The sequence below is a fragment of the Ixodes scapularis genome, unplaced genomic scaffold, assembly GCF_016920785.2.
Source record: "Ixodes scapularis isolate PalLabHiFi unplaced genomic scaffold, ASM1692078v2 PGA_scaffold5__190_contigs__length_132052651, whole genome shotgun sequence".
Taxonomy (NCBI): domain Eukaryota; kingdom Metazoa; phylum Arthropoda; class Arachnida; order Ixodida; family Ixodidae; genus Ixodes; species Ixodes scapularis.
Window position 1 is genome coordinate 107248291 of NW_024609880.1, and position 9646 is coordinate 107257936.

Genomic DNA, 9646 nt, shown 5'->3' on the forward strand with positions numbered 1-9646 from the left:
CCGAAAAACAAATCAGGAAGCAAGGAACGGGAACATGGCAACTGCGTTTTTTAAGCTGTAAGTCAGTACATCTTGAAAATAAAGTTGCTTCGAAGTTCAGAGTGACAATTTTAATCAAACAGAGTCGGGTACGGGATATCAGTCTGAGTCTCGTGATACTACTATTGCTTCAATAGACTCTTTTAGAAAAATATAGTCTGCCCACGCCGTCCGGAGCCAAACCCAACCCTTTAAGTGAGGAATTACACAGCTTCTGCACATCGGGAAAACTGAACGTCCTCGAAAGCATAGAAAGCATAGAACAGAAAGCGAGGAATTGATTCTAACAAGCTGGCCATTGTATGTGTCACTTTTGACTGACGAATACAAGAATGTTTTATTTAGGCGAGCTTCATAATCTCCTGTCACCGCCATTACAGCGGCTAAACTGGAGCTTTTCAAGCGTGTAACAGCTGGCTCTGACGTTTGGAAAGGGTATATTAGGGAATTGTAGTAGACCGTTTCCGCAGCCCGCTAAGCACCCGGATAGCGCTCCGTAATCCGCCACAAGACCTTGAAACATGCAGACAAGGCTGGCAGCGCGCATGCGCAGCTGCGCCGTTTTCTTCGGGGATAGCGTAGCGGAGGAGCAAAACGATCTACTACAACTCCCTATTGACGTGGACTTTAGTGTTGGTTACCTTGGTGAGGTTGACGAGCTCAACTCCCGGAATAGCTTTTAAAGAGAATTCTTCAAAGCAAACGCTCGTGGCGTCTTTGGGTCGCGTTTCTGGCTGACCTGGCTTCGAGTGGGACGAGACTTGACGCTGGGGGTCCAGTTGGTACCTGGATGTTCGTTTTTCTCTCGAGGCGAGTTTATCGAGTTTGTCCTAGAAGAAAAATGTTCACATATTCACGGGACTATGACCGAATTAAGGTTATTATAAGCGCCAGGGACAGAGGACTAGAAAGAAGACATTCAGTGCGCTTGCTTTTGTTCCCTGGAGCAGATATTCTTTCGATGAACCAACTGTCCCACCTTTCCAATCTCCTGGTCAAATTAAGCACCCGATAATTTGCCATGCGGAGCGCAAGTTGGTCAGCTTCTTGCGCAGGGGTTGCGGTGACGTCAGAACGCCGAGGTCTGATTGGCTGCGATTGAAAGTATGGTAGGGAAACTATAAGGCAGCTGTCATTGAGGTCTATCCAGTTTATCTTCATCAGAGCCAGTAAGGGCTAGACTACATGACGTCACTGCAACCCCTGCGCAAGAAGCAGAACTTGCACTCCACATTGCAGAGCACTGACAACCTATAGTCGGTGACATGTCAAGAAGGAAGTGGAAGCTCCCCTCACCTCTTTCTCCTTTAGCAGAGCGAACGCTGGACAGGAGGTCACCTCCTCTCCAGCGTTCGCTCTGCTATAGGGGAAAAAGAGGGGAGTAGCTTCCACTTCCTTCTTGACGTGTCACCGACTATAGGAAACGCATGCGTCTCTTGTTTCGATTATCTTATTATTTTACCGTGACCAATGAGATTGCAGCATCAGTTAATAAGAACGCAGAACGACGAATCACGAGGCAAGAGGCGTGAACATAGTAAGCCACACCCTACGCTTCTTAAGTTGACAGTGACCATAAAGCAAGACCAACACGCCCATCGCCTCCAACCGTTCGTAATCTGCCAGCTGTTTAAATCTTACGCGTAATTATGTTTCCGGTACGTTATACCTTACTTTTTTTTCTTCCGGCTTAGACAGCCAAGACAGTCAGTCAAGATGAATGACTTCAGCGGATTAGAAACCTTGACTGACTCGATTCCCCAGTTCAAGGGGGCGATATGAAGTGCGGCATTCTGGCATCATTCGAGGCGCCGGTGTTTACAGATTTGCGCCTGAGTGTGACTGTGATCGTTTACAACGAGACAAAGGCCCGTTCACAGACTTGCAACTGAGTGCGATCGAATGAGACAAGAACGGTTTTAAAGCCTCTTAGACCGAATGCGCTGCGGCGGAGCAGGTCGTGAGCCATCTCAAGAGGCTTAAAACCAGTCTTTTCTCAGTAGGTTGTAGTGAAATATACTCAGATCTTCCAATCTGAGTATATTTCACGCATCACTCGTTCACCTTGTGGTTCAAACAATACTGACGATGTTATAAGCGTGAATATATGCTTCGATAGTGCATATATTTGGTATCCCAAATACTGCAGAGCCTTCAGTCTAGTTATAGGCAGATCGGAAACAGTTCCAGTGCTACCCAATTGATGGCGCCAGTGTAACAACGTGTGTTCTCGTCGTGAGCCATCTCAAGCGGGTGTATGGCAGTCGGTTTCAGTCAAACTCAAATGTATGAGCCAGCTTTCAGTTACTTCTATAGTCAAGACGCCGTCTTTCATACGTAACCAGTGGCACACTTCCTTTTGGTTCGTTCAACTCTTCGAGGTGAAATCCCACCTTGAACAAAGTCCAGGGCTGGCGGTCAACGAGTCTGTTCATGTGAGAGCCCTCGATGTACCAGACCAGCACGGCGTACAGCACGGTATCGAAAATCAGCATATTGATAATGGAGAACAGGGACAAGCCGAGGCCCGGGTTGGGGTTCAGGGCAATGTTGTTCCACTGGGCACCTTCGTCTGTTAAAAAAAAAGAGAACACAAGAAATCCGTTAGCCGTTCTTCACGATACACATATATATTTTTTGCACTTTTTGTACAACAGTTTTTGCACTTTGCGCAAATACTACTTAGAACGGATCACTGACGTTAATGACCTATGAAACACGCTTTCGTTTTTCACCCCACGCAACGGAAGTTCCAGAAAAAAATTAAAGAAAAACGAGCAGCGTTCACCCCCTCAACTGGTAGCGAGAACAAGCGGCCACGTAATCTGGAGCCGATTATATGCAGCCAATGTTGATCATAGCCACGCGCCGGGGTTGGCAAAGCACAGGACGCGCGCTGAGTTCCAGACATTGTTATGGCTCGGCTATTGTCGTCGTTGCTGCGATTGGACACGGGCCACTACCCGAATGCTTCTCAAGCTAGTAATTATCACGAGCCCAAATCGAGTGTCCACGCAATGCTCGGGTCCAATCTATGAACCGCGTTCAAATATCGTCATTGGGGTGTACTGCGATCCCCACGTTACGTCATTAAAATTTGCAAAGGTAAGATTGAATGAAAATGATCGCTTTTGTCCTTAAAATTACACCGGAACAAAGGAGTTTCTTGGCCAGTGGCGTTGTGTGCGAGTATCATTGAGTCCAACTAGTACCAGTAAGCTCGTGTAAAGCGAAAAACATTCCAAGTGAATATCGTTGCACCGCTTCTTTAAGTACATGGCCAACTTTGTGGAATATTCCGTGGAATAGAAAGTCTTCAAGGAAATATCAAAATTTTAATTTATTAACGCTCTAGTATACCGAGGCGATAACAGTTATCGGGAACATTACGATCTTTGTCAAGAAAAGCAAAATCGATAACTTTGTGAACGTAACCCATGGCCATGAGATACAATGCAAAAAAAAAAAAAAGAAGAAATGTGGAATAAATACTATACACTTTGAAATGTTTAATTACTGCTTATTGATAGTTTATGACTGTCACCTAAAATGTTCTTGGGGAACAAAGCAATTTCTGCTATTGTTCAGATCAGTTATTGTTCAGTTATTCTCATTTCAGTGCATGTGCCGATGCGTTGTTTTCCAAAAAAAGTTGAGGATGAATGTGTACCTACGGAGGGATCGCGATCCTTGACCTTCGCTGAGTGCTACAAAATTTCAGCGCGACATTTTTGAACGATGCCTAGAAATCTTTTCTCAAACTGAAAGTCCCTTGAAAGCTCCTACCCAAACGTTGGTAATAGCTATTGCCAATGACAGTTTAAAAAATGGAGATCGAGGCGAGTTTAGAATACCTTATTGTTGCTCCGCAGTCAATAAGAGTGCGGCATCATCATATAAGGTCACAAAAGAACGAATATTTAAGCAAATAGCACGATCATGTTAGATCACGCCCAATGTTTTTTAAGCTGCTAGCGACTTTAGGACGTAGCAGATTTTAGGACGTAGCCAGGGCCATCTTGCTAAGACAACGCCTCAGCTGAGACTGGGTTAAGTAATCACCGCAAAGACTTGGGTGTGCGAGCGTCTTGAAAAGCGTTATGAGTCTTGCTCAGGTCGGGCGCTGGCTTTGGAAGTGCTTTATTTCCCCCAATCTCAGATGAGACGCTGTTTTTAGCAAGCCGGCCCACTCTGATCTCTTCGCAATTAGCGCTTAGTTTTACAGCGGAGCTGTTAAGGGCTAGGTTCCCCAGGATTGTGTCCGTGTATGTCGACACAAACCTACCTCGACAGCTACCGCCATCTATAAGCGACGGCGGCAAGCACACCACCAGTATGGTTTCCGTCGTCGATCGTAGATGGCGGCAACCTTTCCAGCTATAATTGGAGAATGGATAGCTGGGCGCGTTGGTGGGAATTCATCGTAGGAAACAGCGCGAAAAACAGACGACGACGAAGAAGAAGCACACAGTGTATCGAGTACAGCTTAGCTGGCCTTCTTCACAAGAGTGGAAAGGCGGAACAATTTTTTTACAGAGAAGCTGTTTATGGGGGGCGGCTAGGGTTTCGTGGATTTTTGGTGTGCGCGACCAAACAAAACACTCTACGCTCGCACCGCCGCACGCGTACGCCTTCCCCGTATAAAAGATTCGAAGTAAATAACCAAAATAAAGCGTTGACGAGCGTGCGTGCAAGATGCCATTTGTTTTAGGCTTTTGCTTTACAACAGTTAGTGCAGCAGACGCCGGCACGTGGGGCGCGTGGAACACCATTCTCTGCATTCTCCTTGATGCTTGGGTAACTTAGCAATAGTAAGTATTCACTAGACGCCATATTTGTGGGTGCTGTTTAGAGTGCATGCTCAGAACGAGCTCACATCAATAGGCTGCTAAAAACCGACACTCTTGATGGTGCGGAATGCACGTTGGAAAAGAACTGTGGAAGCACGCCGTCAGCTCGCGCTCAGCATTCGCGCACACAGCTATGGCCGCCAGTGAATACTCCCTCTAGGTCTGTTCAGTATAGTGGTTATCAATAGGGACCATTTTTATTATCAGTAGACTCTCATGTAGAAAATAAAGGTTTCTCGAAGATTTGCCGCTGTGCGACCCGCGTCGGCCCTGTCTACGCTCGCACCGCCTTCTCTTTGTCACCGCTCCAAGTGCTTGCGTGCCTATTGGGGAGGAGGAGCGACCGCGACGCCCCAAGCGGTTAACTTTAGAACTACATGGATGGGGACAACAAATACAATTACTCAGCGCTCGGCCGGCATAGTCGAACGCTGCGTCAGCGTTCGGCTGGAGTTTATGTTCTCCGGTGAGGGGGGGGAGGGGCTCTTTTGTTTACACTCCGGCCTGCATGAACAATGCAGCATGCACTGTCCGAGTTCATCACAAAAGCCAAAGTGGGTCAAGCTCGCATTCTCTGAGGATAGATCCGGCACTTAACGTTGCTTCGTCGATTGTTAGTATTTCTTACATTAAACTGTGCCCCGCGCTCTATTGTAGAAGATGGCATGGACATGCCTATAAGGCCTGTGGGCTTGTGCACAGGCCTTGTGTTGAGTAAACACCGAGGTGTGTTGAAACAAACGGGTCAGAGCGCCCCCGATAGTTCGATCTCCTTCCCAATAGCCCGTGACAGGTCAAGAACGAAGTAGAAGCTCCTCCCACCCCTTTCCACTTCAGCAGAGCAAACGGTGGAGAGGAGGTCACTTCCTCTCCCGCGTTCGCTCTACTGAAGTGGAAAGAAGTGGGAGGAACTTCCCCTTCGTTCTTGACCTGTCACCGACCATTGCTTCCTTTGCTTCGACTGTCCCGGGGCGGCGGTCCCGTCGCGCGTGTCTAGTTTCCACCGGCTCCTCGGGCCGGGTCTGTGTCGTGGGCTAAACAGCTTCGCTGGTCACCCACCTTCCCAGAGTTGAATGGCTCACGATTTTAGAGTCTAGCCTTGTCCGTCCGGCGTCCGTGCTCACATCGATCTTGCTGGTGCTCGTGCTCGTGATCGCGCTCGTGAGCTCACGTGCTCGTGTATAGCAAAAAAGAAAAAAAAAAAGACGAAAAGAAATGTTTGCGCAGTCGACAGGATTCGTACTTGTGCGGGGAGACCCCAATAGTTTTCTAGTTCATCGCCTTAACCACTCGGTCACGACTGCGGGACGAGTAAGGGGCTCTGAGATGTGGTAGTAACTCAAAAGCTGGGGATGTCATGGATGAAAACGTTGCATGTAGCCGCTCAACGTCTATACAGGAGAGGGCGCTGCGGTCAAATGCGTATATAATCGTGTTAAACTTTGCATGCGTCGGCTGAACGTTTATAGACGAGAGGGCGCTGTGGTCAAGTGCTCAAATGTGTACATAACCACGTTCCATACCACACAATCTCTTCCTGACATGGATGAAAGCGAACGAAAGGCTCGGCATGCTGCGGCTCGGCATCTACGCAGACAAGCACCACCAGAGCTTCGCCCCAATCAACATCATTCACCACGTGGAGATGCGGTCAATTTTTTCAGTGGCCACCAGTCGCATAAAGAGCTAGATATATGCTCCAGTCTATACTTCGTTTCACCTTACGTCCAGACGCAGCCGACGCTGCGAGCTGATAGGGACCAATCAGACAGCGTCAAAAGCGCGCCATCATGGTGTACGTCATGTTTTTGTACGTGTTCTATCATGGCTAAAAAAATCATAAACAGAAAAGGCACAGTGGCTTGCTCTTTTGGCGCTGCTTGATTGATTCCATTACCTCGTAGCGTCGGCAGCGTCTGGACTTCAGCTGAAACGGAGCATTATAGGTACACGTCAGTATATTCTTGAGTGAAGTTATTTCTGTCTTAGGGACTTCCCCTCAATAATTATACCTAACCTCTCATTATCTTTTATTTACGCAAAACAACTTTGTTTCGTCATAATAAATACATCGTAGCAATAACGACACAATTAAGAAGTGATATGCAAAAAATATTTTCTGTAGATGCATGCATAGAGCAGCGCAAAAAAGGCTTACTGCCGGCTTCCAGAACGGCCGTCATGGTGACTCCGAGAGGCAGGGCTGTGTTGCAGAGCAAGCACGCCAGGATGGTGGCTGTTGTTGTGTGCGTGTTGTTCATCGAAAAGAAAAGAAGGAAAGGGAAGAAGGAAGCCGTGTACGCCGTGAACAGACCGGCCACCGAAGTGTTGGCTGCGAAAACGAACGCAAGTCTGAGCGTTAGCATTAGTCATACTCAAAGAAACAAGTCTTAAAAAATGAGAACAAATAGGCAAGTACAGGGGTCTACTTCCATAAGGGTTCTTTAGCTGTGGTGCATTAAATGCTCGGTGAGGTGTAAGGAGAGATTTTGGAGTTCAGTTTTGTCTATCTAACCACGCAAAATGAATGAACGTTGCTCGTTTGGAAATAAGTTATGCCGGGTTAAACACACCGATACTTGCTCAATTGGTAGGTAATCACTCTTTCATGTTTTCCCAGATCACTGTTTAGCTTTGAATGCAGTTTAAAAAAAATTCCAAGCCCGTTTCAGATTTCTTTACACTGTGAAGGTGAAACCCCAGGCCGTCAACGAATCCTATTACATTAGCTCTCTGTTTTCAAAAGTATAACTGCCAACTTCAGAAGAAAAGGAGTGGAGTTGGTCATCTGCAGAAACTGGTGTGACAAAAGCAAGAGCAGCGGTTTTTATTCTCGTTTCGGAATTACCCATTTTATGGGCATTCGTGTTCTTTCCATATTTGACACCTTTGCTTTCTTGAATGTCTTTAGCATCGCTTTGTATTTTGGTAACAAGGGAGTAAGTACGCAAAAGTAAATATCACTAAATTAGGGTTTTGACTTAAAAAGCTTTTGGATGATCGTCTTAAACCAGAGAGACGATGGCCCCCCTTCATCGGACCGATAAGAAGTCTCAATTATGCTCAAAGCCACAAAGTTCTGCAATGTAGGATATTGCACACTCACGTGATCCTATAGCTCAGCCATAGCGTCCTCTAAACTCACAAAGCCTGGCAGTTCGACGACGGAGCCATAGAGTGCCCGGTCGCAGATTTGGAGCGCGAGGGTCTGGTAGCACAGCGCATTAAAGAGACATTTCTGGGTGGCCTGGACGTCAATGCACAGCTTTTGCAACGGCGAGGACCCGAAACACTTTTGTTCGCTCGGGAGAAGTGTGCTTCGGCGTCTCGCCGCAGCGGGGCGCCAGTCATGTGGCTCTTCTTTCATCCGTTGTCTGCTCTCCATCTTTTCCATTTCGGCGGCCGCTTCCCGTGGCGATCTGGCAGGCTTTGTCAGTATATAGGAGGCTATGTCACGACGGAAGGCAATGAGTGCGTGCCGGAAGCCTGACATTGGAAAAAGGCTCCCTGCCGTTCTCATCCTGTCAGTGACGACAGTCGGCTCACCACTGTTGAAGAGCGAGCCGACGAGGAACGCGAAGTTGATGGTGCTCGTGGAGTAGACCACGAAGAGCAGCAGAATGACCAGTGGGTTGCTGTTCCGTATCACGGGCCCGTTCCCGGTGAGCGGCGTCATGGTGGTGAACACAAGGACCACGGAGCTAACCGTCATCGCCATCAGCGTCACAAGAAACCAGGCAATGTAGTTGAGCCAGGGATTGATGCCCATCATCTGGAGGAAGTCCTGCAGAAGCAAGTGCCATACCCACCGGGCAATGAAGTATAATTTGAAAAGTGGCGCCGCCTTACGGGAATTTGTGCAACCTCGAGGCGGCCGGCGGCCGCGATCATTAAACCCTATCTCCAGCTTTAATCTCCGAGCGCCATTCTGAACTGTGACGCAGTGCTCGTGTCCCATTGCTCGGTGACATGGCCTTCTTGAAAGTTGCCTTTTTTGTCAACCAGCCGCGCTGACTAGCAGCCGACCGAGGAGCTTTCTGTTCACTGCCCTGGGGCTATGTGCAAATACTTTGGGTTCGCACATGGGAAAGAAGATTGCGTGACATACTACGCAGATTTTGGAGATTGTTCCTTTAATGTCATAAAGCTAGCGTTGTAGACGATTGCAAATAAAATACACATTATTCTTTGTTGAAGGTGATCGGCTAGAATTTTGTACTGCTCTGAATTTCTGGTGGCCTCCAAGCCAGGAAAACGTTTTCACCTATATCAATGTGCTACGTTATTTATGTACTGTACCTATAGACGTGAGCGTAATAAACAAAATATTGGAGGTGTATATTTGTTGCTCTGAACGTTTTCGCTCGAGCTTGATGGAGATCTAAGGATCTTGTGCCGAGCCGGCGTCATCTTTTTTCGTACCGCTGAGCTTCGGATTGTCAAACAGACAGGTAGAGATAATTTATCTACAATAACCAGAATGTACTGACAAAGTAATATACACGTTGTTGTTTATATCTTAGCAGGGCACGACTCTTTGAACGAACAAGCATACCAGGGTTTTTTTAAAACTATTTTGGTACCTCGAAGACTACGGTCAAACTGATCGGCGTGGTAGACTCTGCCTATTTTGGTGATGAATATGGGTTCTACAGATTGGTGCTTGATAGAAGCTTGTATACCAAAAATCAAAAGTGTCCGGGCGTTGTTTACACGCGACCTATGTTACGTAGTATACGGTACGCAATACATTGCTT